Below are 14,470 nucleotides of genomic sequence, written 5' to 3'. Positions count from 1 at the left end.
TCTGGTCGGCTTTGTGACCTCAAACAAATCACTTCAAGTATATTTACTTTTCCTTTTGGGAGATAATTTGCCATTAGGTTCTCACATTTCAGCATGTGTTGCAAGTAGAAGCACTAACAGTTTTGTTCTGATCTGTCTTTTTGACAGCCTTGAAGATAGTATCACCCTGTGGAGCAGAGAACAGGTTTGCTTACTGTTGAGTAAGATAAAGATAGCATCTCCCTTCAAGGTCAAAGTTGCAAAATTGCTTGGGACCCAAGAGAAAACGTGCTCTTTTCTTGAACTTAGGGCTCTGGATCTGCGATGCAAACCTACTGTGCATGTAATACCCCAGGGGCCCATCTTTGCTCCCCCATGAGAACTGGGGGAGAGGGGAACCAGCACATCTGGGAGCTTCATGCTGCTTCCTATGTGTCCTAAGTAATAAAGCCCTTTGGCTTCCACCTGGGAGTTTTCTTTCTTCTGCCAGTATCCGTGAAACTGGGACAGCTACCTTGTTAGCTTGCAAGGTGGATAAAGTCTCAGACTTTATTAACATTTACGCACAGTGCTGCTGCCTTTGTGTGAGTGATTTTCCCCGGTGAATGTCCTTAGCACCTCACCCTGTGGCCCTTCCAAATCTCTCTTGGGCACCCCTTCTTCCTTGGAAGATTTCTTAACTTATCTACTCTCTCCCCTAGGAGAAATCAATCACACTTTCCTCTTCATCACTTTATAATTTATGTTCATCAACTGAAAAGGTAAGATTAAAATGCAAAATATCTTTCAAAGCGATATTCTTTTGAAGATAGGGAGTTGTAGTGTATCTAATTCCATAAAAAGTCTATCATAGGGGTTTCGCCTTAATATTTTATTTTTCCAAATTCGCGTGGTATTTGGAGAAGAGACATTAATTAACACAAGCAATATCAATAAATGTTAATATTGGATCCCCATTGAAGTCACCTAACAGAATTATTAACAAAAGGGGCAGAGAAATTTAATTTACATGTGACTCCTCCAGGCTGGGGATAGGCCCTGACCTCCAAAGTCCATTCCTGGCATGCTGTGACAAACAAGGCTTTAAAAGATCACTTTAAAGAAAGCAAGAGGGCCGCCTGGGTGGTTCAGTCGGTTGAGCGTCTAGTGCTTAACTTTAGCTCAGGTCATGCTCTCAGGGTCCTGAAGCTAGCCCATGTCCAGCTCTGTGCTCAGCATGGAATCTGAGGTTCGTTCTCTCCCTCCCCACTTACCTGCAGGAAGTAGCTCTCTCTCTCTTAAATAAATAAAATCTTAGAAAATAAATAACTTAAAAAAGCAAGAAAGAGATTTATGTGGGGCAGATTGTGAATAGCAGACAGAAACTGTGGCTTGAGATCATTTTCAGGGACCAGATCTTACAAAGATTCGAGAAAAGCCGGCTGCCTGTCCGACAGATGGAAATGAAGATGTCTCGTGTTCACTGATCATGTGCTTCTGACGAGGGGATCCTGACATCGAGGAACCACGGGAAGAGTTTGAATAAACTTGCTTCAGGAAATGAGAGCAGAAAGATTTAACATGGTTCATAAATGAAGCAAATTTAAACACATAGCTAATTTGAAATTTAAATATTTTATAGAGTATTTGACCCACTTAGCTACTTAGCTGCTCATAGTCATTGTGTGTGTGTGTGTGTGTGTGTGCACGCACACATGTGTGCAACCCTAATTTGGGCTTTCTAATTGGGAACATGGGTCTCTCGTTACATCCCCGTCTATTTTGTATTCAGCCCTGTACCACGAACCCTCCCCGCACTGCGTTGGTGACCCGCAGCCTCCAGAGCAAACTGAAGTCAGGGATCATTGTGCCCTCAGCATCCTGAGTAGCGTCTCACACATGGTGGTTATAAAAATTCATGTTGCAAACTAAAATGTTCACCTGAGGGGTCGGCTTCCTTCTCCAGGAGTCAAGGTGATCTGAACCCCCATTGCCACTGCACCCTTGGGCTTGGACATTGCAAGAGGAGACTGTCACCAGCAGCCCCCACCAACGTCTCGGGCCGGAACAGCCTGCACATTGCAGTGGAAGACTTGGTTCCAGTCTCCCCTCAGAGGCCTAACCAGAAAGCCTTGCCAGTGTTGAATGGCGCCTTTGTGACCGCCCCCTCCCCCTCACAGTGGGGCCAGGGTCTGTGGGAAGCGGGGAAGCGCTTGCTTTATGGCATGTTTTGCTAATGTGAGAATCAAAGGCTTTCCAGGTGTTAATGGGGGCAGCGGTGCAGAAAGCCCAGAGTGACCTAACTTGGTGCTGGTCTGTGCTGGTGTGATCGACTCTCTTGGCTCAGCTAACTCTTCGTTTCCTTTCACCTCCAGGTTGGAATGAACCCGGTGAGCTGAGGTAAAGTTTCCCAGGGATTAGGATGTGAACCTGATCTTCCTGCACCCCAAATCCCAAGGCTGGGAGTCAGCTGGCTGAGGAAGGGGAGGGAGGGATCTGGGAACTGTTCACTCTGTGGAAACCATAGCTCTCTGCATTTTCCAGAGATGCTAGAGGAGAAAACAAGCTTCAGAGAGGCCCCTGCGTTAAGAACCAGAGCCCATCTTTCTTTTTCCACCTTAATTAATGCTGTTACTTCCTTCTGCCTGCACAGAAGTTGAACATCTTATTCTGCCTTGTTCGTGAAATTCTCAGTTTAAAGAGCTCAGCCTGGCTGCCTCTGGTGCCCGGCGGCATGGGGACAGCCCTTCCCAATTATCACCTCCAGAATAAACCTATTCAGCTCTCTGCACAAACAGATTACATCACCAACAATAATCTTGCCATCGCGTGCCGTTTACTCCTTTCTGAGCACTTCTGCCTGCCTGGGCTCCCTCTAACTCCACACAGCCCAGGGTGGCAGGCCACGAAGGCATGACTGTTTCACTGGCTGATCGGGAACATGAAGGCCCACAGAGGTGAAGCAGCTTCCTCTGGGTGACCAAGGTCCTGGCCCTCAGACCCAGAGCAGAAAGAGCCCCTGAAGACAACCACTTCCTGGAGGGTCACCCCGAAACTGAGGTTTTCTCCCATGGCTGCAGGGCTGATGTGTGTAGCCCAGGGAAAAGAGCAAGGTGCTCAGAGTGAGTTAACGCCACGTTCAGACCTTTGTTCCAGAGTTTACCCCCAATGGACGTAACATCTCTAGGGCTCAGTACATTTATTTATAAAATGATAATAATGATGCTTTTCTCAAGGGACTTCTGAGCGATATAAACGCTGACATAAAGTAAAATACTTCCGTGTAAGTTACGTTCCCAACAGACATAAATTTCTTCCCCCTTTTCTTTAAGAGATATCCCCCCTTCATCCCTGGGAGCAGATTGCCCGAATGTCAGGACTACACAGAGACCCAAGAAAAAGAAGAGATTAACATCTGAGGGCGAATGTCATGTCAGAATTTCATGGTGGAGATGATTAAAAAATTTTTGGAATTTTCAGCCCAATCTCCCCACAGTTGGGTGAGTCCCTCTCTGGACACACACCAGCTTCCCTTTGGCTGTTGGTCCCATTGTTGGCTCTTCTATCTGGACTAGTCCAAGTCCTGGACCTCAGACACCAGGCAGCTCACCAGTGGAGCTCTTGAAGCAAAACAGTGCCCAACAAGAGAATCCTGGCACGTTTCTAATCTTCTGCGTACCCAGAAAGCCAGAACTCTGACTCCTAGAAACTCCCTCTGCACCGAGGGGCCCTCCTGTCCCCCGCACCGCCAGGCTTGTCATTCCTTCAGGCTCTGCCTTGGGTAATCATGCTCCCCGGGCTCATATAGTTACAAAGCCACAGTGTTGAAGGCCCCAGTTTATTCTGAAGCAAACACATCCAGCTGAGGCTCAGGAAGCCCACTCGCTCCGTGGATGAAAATAACCTGCCTGGGTCAGGCATTCAGAACTGAGACCGGAAACGTGCAGGAGAAACAGAGAAACTTCTCTGGAATAAACGTGTTGAGTTTTTTCAGGTCTGTGCTGGTCAGCTGAACTTTAAACATCTTTGCACAGATCCCTCTTTCATCTCCACTTTTTTCCACACGTGTTTCTGATTCAGTCACACTTAGCTCATCAGCATGTTTTGTCTAAATAACTTAATACTGAAAAAACCCTTCAGTATCATGAGTCTCTTTAGAAGAAGGAAGAGACACAGGACCAACTACATACTTTGCAAGACCCAGTGTCTGTGGGCAGCGCTTTTTCAAAAATCATTAAGAATTTCAAGAGGGTGGCAAAAGGTCATAACCAAGCCTAGGGCCATTCTAAGGGCAGGATTTTATGTGATGACGGAGGACACAGGCCAGTGAAGCCCCCCACCCCCAAGAGACATTTCAAAGAGCTCAAATGTAATTATTGTGTGTGTGTGTGTGTCTGTGTGTGTGTTTTAAGGATTTTACTTATTTATTTGAGAGAGAGAGAGCGCAAGCACACAAGCAAGGGGAGGGGTAGAGGGAGAAACAGACTCCCTAATGAGTTGGGACCCGATGTGAGGCTCGATCCTAAGACTCTGGGATCATGGCCTGAGCTGAAGGCAGAGGCTTAACTGACAGCCCCCCAGGGGCCCTTTGAAGAGCTCAAATGCAATGGAGCTTTGCATTTTTAAGACCTTTAGGACCGGATATTTTCCCCAGATTATTTTAAATAATGCATTGAAAACTGATGAAACGGGGTGTCTAAATGCAGGAGAGTCAGGAGTCATTCACTCATGTCTTACACCATCCAGTGAGGCCCTCCTGGGGACCATGCACACTGCTTGAGGCGGGGAATGCACAGATCTGCAAGAATAGGTATTCGCTTCTTATTTCTCTCTCCCCAGCATGGCCGAGAGTCTTCTCTATAAGAGATACTTCGCATAAGGTCATGCAACTAAATCTGTGGCCTGGCTGAGGAACTTCCAGGGGCAGACAGACAATAGACAGTCATTATCCAGCATGGCAGCTGCTCCAGTAGAGGCATCCATGGAAGAAAAGTTATCCTTGTCACTTGATTGCATCATGAGGGCTATACGGTTCTATCAGCTGTTCCCATGACCTTCAGTGTCCTTCAGCTGCTTATTTCACAGGCTCAGGTCTTCCCATACTCAGGCTTCCGCACCTACATGGTGATCCAAAGATGGCACGAGCAAGGATGTCCCAGGAGTCCAGTGGAAGGAGGAGGCATCACATCTACTGAGGCACAGCCTTCAGCCCACAGCAGTCAGAACCACAGCCCTCTCAACAGAAGCCGCCCTTAGCAAAATCTCCACTAGATACATCCCAGTCCTTTATCCCCACAAGTAGGATCTTGTACGTTGCACCTTAAGCCCGTGGTGGTGGGAGAGGTGGTGACTGATTGGCAATTAACAACGTCATGTATGAGAAAGGAGGAAACAAGACTAGCTTCCAGACCGGCTCCTGGTCTGCACTGGTGACCCTCCCCACGTGAGTCAGGCACGTTCCTGAGCATCTTCTATGTGCGAGCAGCAAGGCCAGCATGGTGCTTTGGTTCTGTGAGGTCAGTACTTCGCTCTCAAATTTACTAATGAAGAAAAGGAAGCCTCAAGAAATCGAATACCCTTCCTAGGTGGGCACTCAGCCCGAGATGCCCAGGCTCCAGCTCTCTTCCCATGGCATGTGCCTGGGGACTCTGCAGCCTTGTCTGTAAATGAAAAGCAGACTAACTGCTAGTAATGTCGAGGTTGTTGACGGTCAGATATCAAGGCAGATATCAAACCACCTCAAAGCTGTGAAACACAGCAATGAATTTGTAAATGACATTATTATTTTCCAGCAAACAGAAATGTACATTTGATACAAAAAAGCATTGATAAGAAAGTGATATATGTATATACATATGTGTGTATGTGTGTGTGTGTGTGTGTGTGTATAGTTTTATATTCTCTACTAAGTCTTAGGGCAATTATTTTCATTTTTATTATTTGATTATATGGATCTGGTTATAAAAAGTCATATTTGATTATTATGGAAAACATAGATAATACAAACAAAAAAGAAGCAAAAATATATCTACAGTCTTAAATCCTAGTGGTAAATATCTTATATACTGTGTTTTCGATGTTTGGGGGTCTATAATACATAGTGTTGAGAGGAGGTGATAGAATGCAGGCATACACATACAATTCATATCCCACTCTTGAAACTGAACATTCTTTATTTTTAAAGATTTTATTTATTTATTTGAGAGAGAGAGGGAGAATGAGAGTGAGTGAGCCTGAGACACAGAAGGTCAGAGGAGAAGCAGACCCCCTGCTGAACAGGGAGCCTGGTGTGGGACTTGATCCCAGGACTCAAGGATCATGACCTGGGCTGAAGGCAGTTGCTCAACCAACTGAGCCATTCTTTCACTCATTCAGTGTGGTTGGGTTTCTGAGCTTTCAGGCACATGCTAGGTCCTGGGAGCATAAAGATGAGCAGTGCAAGAGGCAAGACCTAGCAAGGTAGGTAGATGCAGACAAAGCAATTATGAAAGTGAACCTAGTCAAATCTAGGGTATTGGAAGGAAGAATGCCTGAAAAGAAACTAGAGGGAAAACAGGAGTTATTAGGATACAGGGTGGATGGGCCTGGAGGGGAGCAGCCTGTATGTTGGGACAGGAAAGAACACAACATACAGTGGGTACTGGAGCAAAAACAAGGTCACTATGACCAGGACTAAAAGACAAATAATACACAAGTCATAGGAGGTGTAGTATCTGGAATTTCTCAAATCATTAAAACTTCACAAAAATTATCATCTTTAATGTGTGTTGTAGGTCTTAGTGTCAAAACTTCAAAATGTGAGGGTGCAGGTGGTAGACAGTCTCACCTCTAGGCTTGTAAGCTGGGAAGATTTCTCTTCCTGTAAAGAGATTCTTGGAGCAAGCTCCTAAGGACTTTCATTGCTGTCATCAACCGTCTGTCCCAGAGAAATCAGAAAATGCTGCCTGAAACTACTGTGTGGAAATATCAATAGTTACATTATATTCTGTGATTTAGCTGAGTGTATCTCTGGCTCTTCCTCATCTTCTCCAGGCCCCTTCATATCTCATCTCTAAGGATTTGTCTATCTCTCTTCATGATGTGGAGCGTTGAATCCATGCAGCCTGTAGATCTAGGTCTGGCCTGAGAGGAAGACCACAATTCACCACCTCCTGTACCTAGAAGATTCTGTCTTCTTTTAAAAGAAGACAAGGTGGTGTCTGGGACACAAGAGTTTAAGGACTTCCCTGACAGTTAGTAAGTGGCTGAGGGCATCACTTAGCCTCTGAGTCTCAGTTTCTTCACTGGTGGAAGAAGGTGAGTGGGGTGTGTGTGTGGGGGGATTAATATTAGATGGGCGAGGAGGTGTGCAGTGTCTGGCGCTGAGAGGTGCCCAATAAAAGGGAGTTGTTCTAACTAACCCCCAGACATGCAGTCTGCAGTGAGAGGCCTCAGGGGAGGAAATGGCAGGGCCCACTCTGTGGACGGGCATTTCCTGACAGGACTGGGTCTAACAAATGCTAGATTGATAGGCAGGCTCCTTTTTCACATCGGTCCGGTAAGTGATGACTGGGTCTGGTTATCAGGATAATTGGTGTTTTCATGCTGTGTATTCATTTTAATACAATTCCCCATTTTATAGGAATACTCCCAATAAATGATTAATTAAAACTCTATAATATATGACTTTTAAAATCCATTTATTATTCAACAAGGAAAGCTAAGAAGTTTATGCTTCGTAGATTATGGCACACTTGGAATCCATTCATGTATTTTATCAATTCTTAAAGCAGCCCATATTCTCACCATCCACAACATACATAAACTATGGTGGGGACTGAGGGCAAGGCAAAGGGGTAAAGGAAGGAATGCAACTTTGTGGAGGAGTTACAAAATGGTAAATGCCGTTTCATTGAAAGTCTCCCCACCCACCATCTAAGATGCGTGCTATTGTCCCCAGCTTATAGAAAAGGAAATTGAAGCTCAGATTTCTAGATGGTGTGGATAAGATACATGACCAGGAAATGCTGGTGCTGAGACTTGAAGCCAGGTACGTTTGGTTCCACAGTCTCTGCTCTCATGACTCACTCATATGCTCTCTACAAAGTTGAGTGAATTGTCCTTGCCCTTGATGGCCTCAACTATGCTACACTTAAGAGGATTTAAAGTGAGGGGAGGATGTAACCATTCCAAGATCTATGTTCTCAGTTCTTAAGCTCAAAGCAGACATGGATGGCATGGACTTGGTAGACTCATGGATGAGTCCACTCTTTTCATGGCAAACCAGTATGAGCAAGGGGAACATGGGTGCCCAGGAGAAGCTGCAGTACTTCTCTCTAGTAAGGATGTTGAGAGAGGTGGGCGGATTCCAAAAGCTCATTCAACCCAACTACCCTCAACAAGGAACTCACAATGGATTAATGGACCAAGAGGCCAATTCAAACTTTTGAAGATAAGTGTCAATGATTCATTTTGGAGAAATGTCTACTCAATCTTTTGTTCATTTTCAAATCAAGTTATTATTATTATTATTATTATTATTATCATTATTGCTACTGAGTTGTAGAAGTTCTTTCTATATTTTGGATTTTAACTCCTTTTCAATATATGATTTGCAAATATAGTCTCCCATCCTATAGGTTGCTTGTTCACTCAGTTGATTGTTTCTCTTTACTGTGCAGAAGATTTTAGTTTAATGTAGTCCTACTTGTCTCTTTTTCATATGTTGTTTGTGCTTATGGTGTCATGACCTAGACCAATGTTATGAATCTGTTTCCCCATTTTCTTCCAGGAGCATTTTCAGGTTTTATGTTCGAATCTCTAATCCATTTTGAGTTGATTTTTATAAGATAAGTGTCCAATTTCAGATGACATACAAAAGGCTATGAAAAGGTATATGAAAAGAGGCCCAACATCACTAATCATCAGAGAAATTGCATATCAAAACCACAATGAGGGTCACACCTGTTAAGATAGCTATTACTAAAAGAATAAAAGTAAGAACAAGTTGTGCCAAGAATGTGGAGAAATGTTGGTGAGAATATAAAATGGTATAATCTCAATAGAAATGGAAAAAAGTATGGAGGTTCTTCAAAAAAATTAAAAACAGAACTACCATATGACCCAGCAATTCCACTTCTGGGTGTATATCTTAAAAAATTGAAATCAGAGCCTCAAAAAGATATCTGTACCCTCATGTTCTCTGCAGCATTATTCACAATGGCCAAGAGATGGGAACAACTTAGTGAATGAATGGATAAAAGAAAGGTGGTTTATACATACAATGGCACGTTATTCATCCTTTAAAAGGAAGGTAACATGAATCAACCTGGAGGACACAATGCGAAGTTAAAGATCAGTACCAAGAGGGCAAAGACTGTAGGATACCACTGCATGCAGTGTCTAATACAGTCAAACATGCTGAAATAGAGACTAAAATGGTGGTTGCCCGCTGCTGGAGTGGGAGTAATGAGGAGCTGCTGTTCAATGAGCATAAAGTTTCCATTCTGCAAGAGGGGTAAAAGCAGAGATCCTCTATGTAATATTGTGTTTACAGTAAACAGTACTGTATTGTGCCCTTAAAAATATGAGAGACCTATCTCATTGGAAATATTCTGACTACAATGAAATATAAGTGATCCTCAACTCCTCCAAGGAGGTAGGTGTGTCCCCCATCATCACTAAATTGAAGGGCTCATCAGTGGTGCTCCCCTTGGCCTCACCTGGAGAAGTTTTAACAAACACTGATGCCTGCGTTTTACCCCAAAAGTGTTTATTTCATGGCCTGGGATGTATTAGGTGATGCTAATTAGACATTAGTATTTTTTTCTTTAAATTCAATTAACCAACAAATAGTAGTACACCATTACTTTCAGATGTAGAAGCATTCGTATTTTTATAAAATTCCTACAAATTAGTCTAACTGGCAGACAAGTTTGAAAATCACTCATAGAGAAAATTCTCTTACCTTCCATGGAACTCATTTGCCCCAGGCACAATTTAAAGGATGGCTTAAAAACATAATAATATAAAATAAAAATAATAAAATAATAAAAAATCAAGACTAAATTATATGGTGTCACTTTTCTCTTTTCTCAAGTCAGTGACCTCTCCTACTTACCATTCAGTGTACCTTCCCTTAGCATTTTATACCCTACTAATGGCAATACTAATTCAATCCAAAGCACTAACTCCTTGGATTTCACAACTCAGAGATAATTCCTGTGTATTAAAGGGACAACAATATCTTAACAACAACAACCACAACTAAAATCACAGGAGATCTGAGGAAAATTTTGAAGGATTATAAAGAAGCCTGCTTGGGAAACTCCATGCTGTTGCTGTGTATCCATGAACTCTACAGAGGGTACCAACATTCCTTAGAAAATGGTCATCTGATTCTAAGGTGAAGCCCATTCCTGAGCCCTTGAATTAGTTTATCCTTGGATTTAAAGAAATATTTCTTTCTCTTTCACTGGAAGATAACTTCGTAAATCCTAGTGGGCCATGACATTCCCAAAGCTCCAAAGGGATGGGACTCTCCAGCAGGTGAGTCAATTAATCCTGGACTCCCAGGATTATGGCATGAGTTCAGCACACATGACCAGTATCTTTCCTGTGCTACATTGTGCTGCATTGGGCCCCTACCCTCATAGAATTACCTTCTAGAGGGTTGAGAGATACAGGGCCAAAATTACAGGACAGTGAGCCTAGTGCTTGAGAGCACAGAATATGATGGCTCCATCACTCAACCACACTCAACCATATTAGTGGGTGGATCAGTGAAGTCTTCTGGAGAGCATAAAGACTGAACTGAGGTATTAGGTCACATCACAGTCCCAGGGGAAAGACATTGCTGATAGAGGGACCAGGAGAGGTAAACAAAAGTCTTAGAGGAGCTGGGAGGATTATTGAACTAGAATCAAGAGTCTTGGATAATTCTCAGTCTAACACAGTTTGAAGTTGTCCATGTGCCTTATGTCGATGGAGCCCCCTTCTCTGAACCCCGCTCTCCAGCTATAAAATAAAGTAGTGACGGATCCTCTCCATCCCCAATTTCCCATGATTCTAAGTTAAGGAAGACTTCTCAGCCATTGTCCCTGGCAAAGCAAATAGTTACATTTGCTCAGTGATTTTTAATTCTCATTTTGGTGATGCGCCAGATGACAGCTCTCTCTTTACCCGCCACTGCACCAGGCAGCAAAAGAGGCCAAAGGAAATGAAAGTAAGTCTTGTGTAACAGACCAAGCAGTACATGCGCTGCTGCTCCTGGCATGGTGCCTCCCTCCGGACTTGCAGGCTGTCCTGGGCCACATGCTTGGCTGCATCTGTACAAGCAAGTGACAGTCAAACAATAGCCTCTATCTCCAGTCAAGTCAGAGGCACTGGGGCCAGGGCAGGAGATATAGACTGCCCACCCACTCAGCTGTGGTTAGCAGGCTTTGGTTGATAGTTCCCAAGAGTGGGTAGAAGGATCTTCAGAGTTATTTTGCTCTGATTTTTTGACTTTTCATTCTTCTGGGGGAAAAAAAATAAACAAAATGTGTTAAAAATCCAAAGACAACAGTGCCTGTGGCTGGCACAAGGCAAGTCTCCCTTCCCAGGCTGCTCTGTAACTTATTGCATGAGTCTGTTCTATTCTATTTTATTTTTTTTTTTAGGTATACTGAATCCTGCCAATGCTAGGCTCTGCCTGCTTAAGCCCTCTGGAAGGGCTCTGCCACTGCTGTTCTCTGGGCTACAGTTTTGTCACTGCTTTATGCCCAGCTACCTGGCTTAGAGGGGAAAGGCGGGAGGCTAATTCTTACTGAGTGTCCACTTACTGAGTGTCTTTTCAGGTGGAGCAAGCCTTCTCATCCATCATGGTGTATAAGCATTATTATTGCTCTTCTCATATTCTTATTTCCATTTACAGATGGAAACCACCAGCTCTACCTCCACTGCTGGCTTCAACTGCCTTACCTCAGGGCTTGCCTGAGATGGAAATGGTGTTGTGGGCATCTGTGCCCTTGAATGGTCCTGCAGTCAAATGGAGGATCTTTCAAACAAGAGTGGACCCAGTCCCATACCCAGCAATGAAAGCCACCACAAAAATGAAATAACGTCAAGTGTCTTTGTGAATTTCAAAGATCTTTCTGCTTTACCCTTTAGATAAATTTCTGTCAGACTATGGAGAAAACAAATGAAACATCCTTCTGCCCATGGTAGGCAGAAGCCTGAATCATTCAGGCAATAACCTCCCTCTGTTGTCACTGGCACTTCCAAAGTCCTCTTGCCCTTAAGGACCAGGGGAAAATGCTTCCCTCCCTGTAATCTTCCCTGGCTCTCCAGTTATAGGTTGGATCATGTTCCCCAATTGCTGGGCCATAACCCAAAATGTGACTGTATTTAGAGACAGGGCTTTTAAAGAGGTAATTAAGATAAAATGAGAGTATATGAGTGGGCCCTAATCCAACATGGCAGCTGTCCCTATAAGAAAAGGAGATTAGGACATGTAGGCACATACAGAAGAAAGACCATGTGAAGACTGGAAGGAAGCCATCTACAAGCCCATAAGAGAGGCCTCAGGAGAACCCCACCCATCTAACACATTGATCTTAGATTTGTAGGCTCCAGATCTGTGAGGAAAGAAATCTCTGTTTCAGCCTCTGTGGTATTCTGTGGTAGTCTATCATGGTGACCTGAGCAGACTAACACCCTCATAGCCAGAGCCTTCCCCATCCGAAGTGGAGGTAATTTTCCCCTTACCAGATGTTCACATTATCATACTCACAAATGTTTATGCTGTCTTTTCCTACAAGGAAGAGAACGCAATAGATGTGTATAGTACAGACCCAAGTGGAGATGACGGTAAGTGCTTTTAGATAAAGAAAATTTTAGGTCTCACTTCAACAGATCCAAAATTATCTTCCTCCCCACCTTTTCGTTTGTTTGTTTGTTTGTTTGTTTTTTGGATTATTTTGTTGTTTGTTTATGAAGGTTTCTCTAGCTAAGTGACCTTCACTTAAGTTTTCTCATCTGGAATTGGAGATGATCACACCAATCATTAAAACCTGCTGTAAGTATGAAGATGTGATAGAGTATATAAGATACCTCACAGAGCACTAGGTGCTCACCATACAGACTCAGTTAATGCTGATTTGTTTCCCATTTTTTTTTTTTGTCCTCTCTGAGAGTCTCTGAGCGAAGGTATTCTTACACACCATCGAGCATATTGCAAAGGGTGGTTAGGTTGCCCTAGAAAAACACCACCAGCCGGAGGGACTTAAACAACAGAAATGTGTTATCTCGTACTTCTGGAGGCTGGAAGTCCAAGATAAAGGTGTCAGCAGGGCTGGTTTCTCCTGAGGACAAAGAGGAAGAATTTGTTCCATGCATGTGATGGTTAATTTCGTGTCAACTTGACTGGACCACTAGGTACTCAGATTAAACATCATTTCTGGGTGTGTGTGTGTGTGTGTGTGCGATGGTGTTTAGGATGGGAAGCAAGTTGCCCTCCCTGATGTGGGTGGACCTGAATAGAACAAAAGGTGGAACAAAGAGAAATTCACTCTCCTCTTTTTTATGTTGTCACAACATTGAGCTGGGGCATCTCATTTCACCTTTTTCTCACCCTAAGACTGGGATTTACATCCTTGGCTCCCTTGAGTCTCAGACCTTTAGACTCAAACTGAATTATAACAATGACTTTTCCTGAGTCTCCAGCTTTTCAGGTGACAGATTTCAAGACTCTCAGCCTCCATACTAGCATGATCCAATTGCTCATAATAAAAATCTTTTATGTAGACAGATATATGTATACATACATCATATATATGTGTATATCCTATACAGATATCCTATTGTTTCTGTTTCTTTGCAGATCCCTAACTGACAGAATGCCTTCTTCCTGGTTTCTAGTGGTTCACTGGCAATCTTTGGTTTATAGGGGCAGTATCCCAATCTCTGTCTTCATCTTTACATTGTGTTCTCCCTATGTGCATGGCTCTTTGTCCAAATTTCCCCTTTTTCATAAAAACACCAGACATACTGGATTAGAGTCACCCTCATGACCCCATCTTACCTAATTATATCTGACAAAAACCTATCTTCAAATAAAATCACATTCTGAGGTGATAGTGGTTAGGATTTCAATTCATGAATTGAGGGGAAGGTACAATTCAATCCATAACACTTGTTTTCCAATTGATGCTAGAATCCCATTTACAACCTCTCTGTGCCTACATTCATTTGGTTTAAGTGATGAAACTCTACCTTCCCAGATAATCGTTCTATCTATGGATGACTTAAAACATCATTATGTTTTCCCTATAATTCTAGCCCTCATGGACACAGAACATACCATTTTTCCCTTCTGATTCACTGAAAAAGTTTGAAGAAAAATGTTCTTTGCTAAAAATCCCAGCTCCTTGAAGTCTTACATCACAGACATAATTTACCTTGGCTGACCATGAGAATCACTTGGAGACCTTTAAACAAAACCTAGCACCCAGAACCCATTCAGTCTAAGCACATCAGAATTCCCAGGTGAGGA

The sequence above is a fragment of the Neovison vison genome, chromosome 8 (genome assembly GCF_020171115.1).
Source record: "Neovison vison isolate M4711 chromosome 8, ASM_NN_V1, whole genome shotgun sequence".
Classification (NCBI taxonomy): Eukaryota; Metazoa; Chordata; class Mammalia; order Carnivora; family Mustelidae; genus Neogale; species Neogale vison.
The sequence above is the reverse complement of the archived record's forward strand: the minus strand, read 5'-3'. Positions refer to the sequence as shown.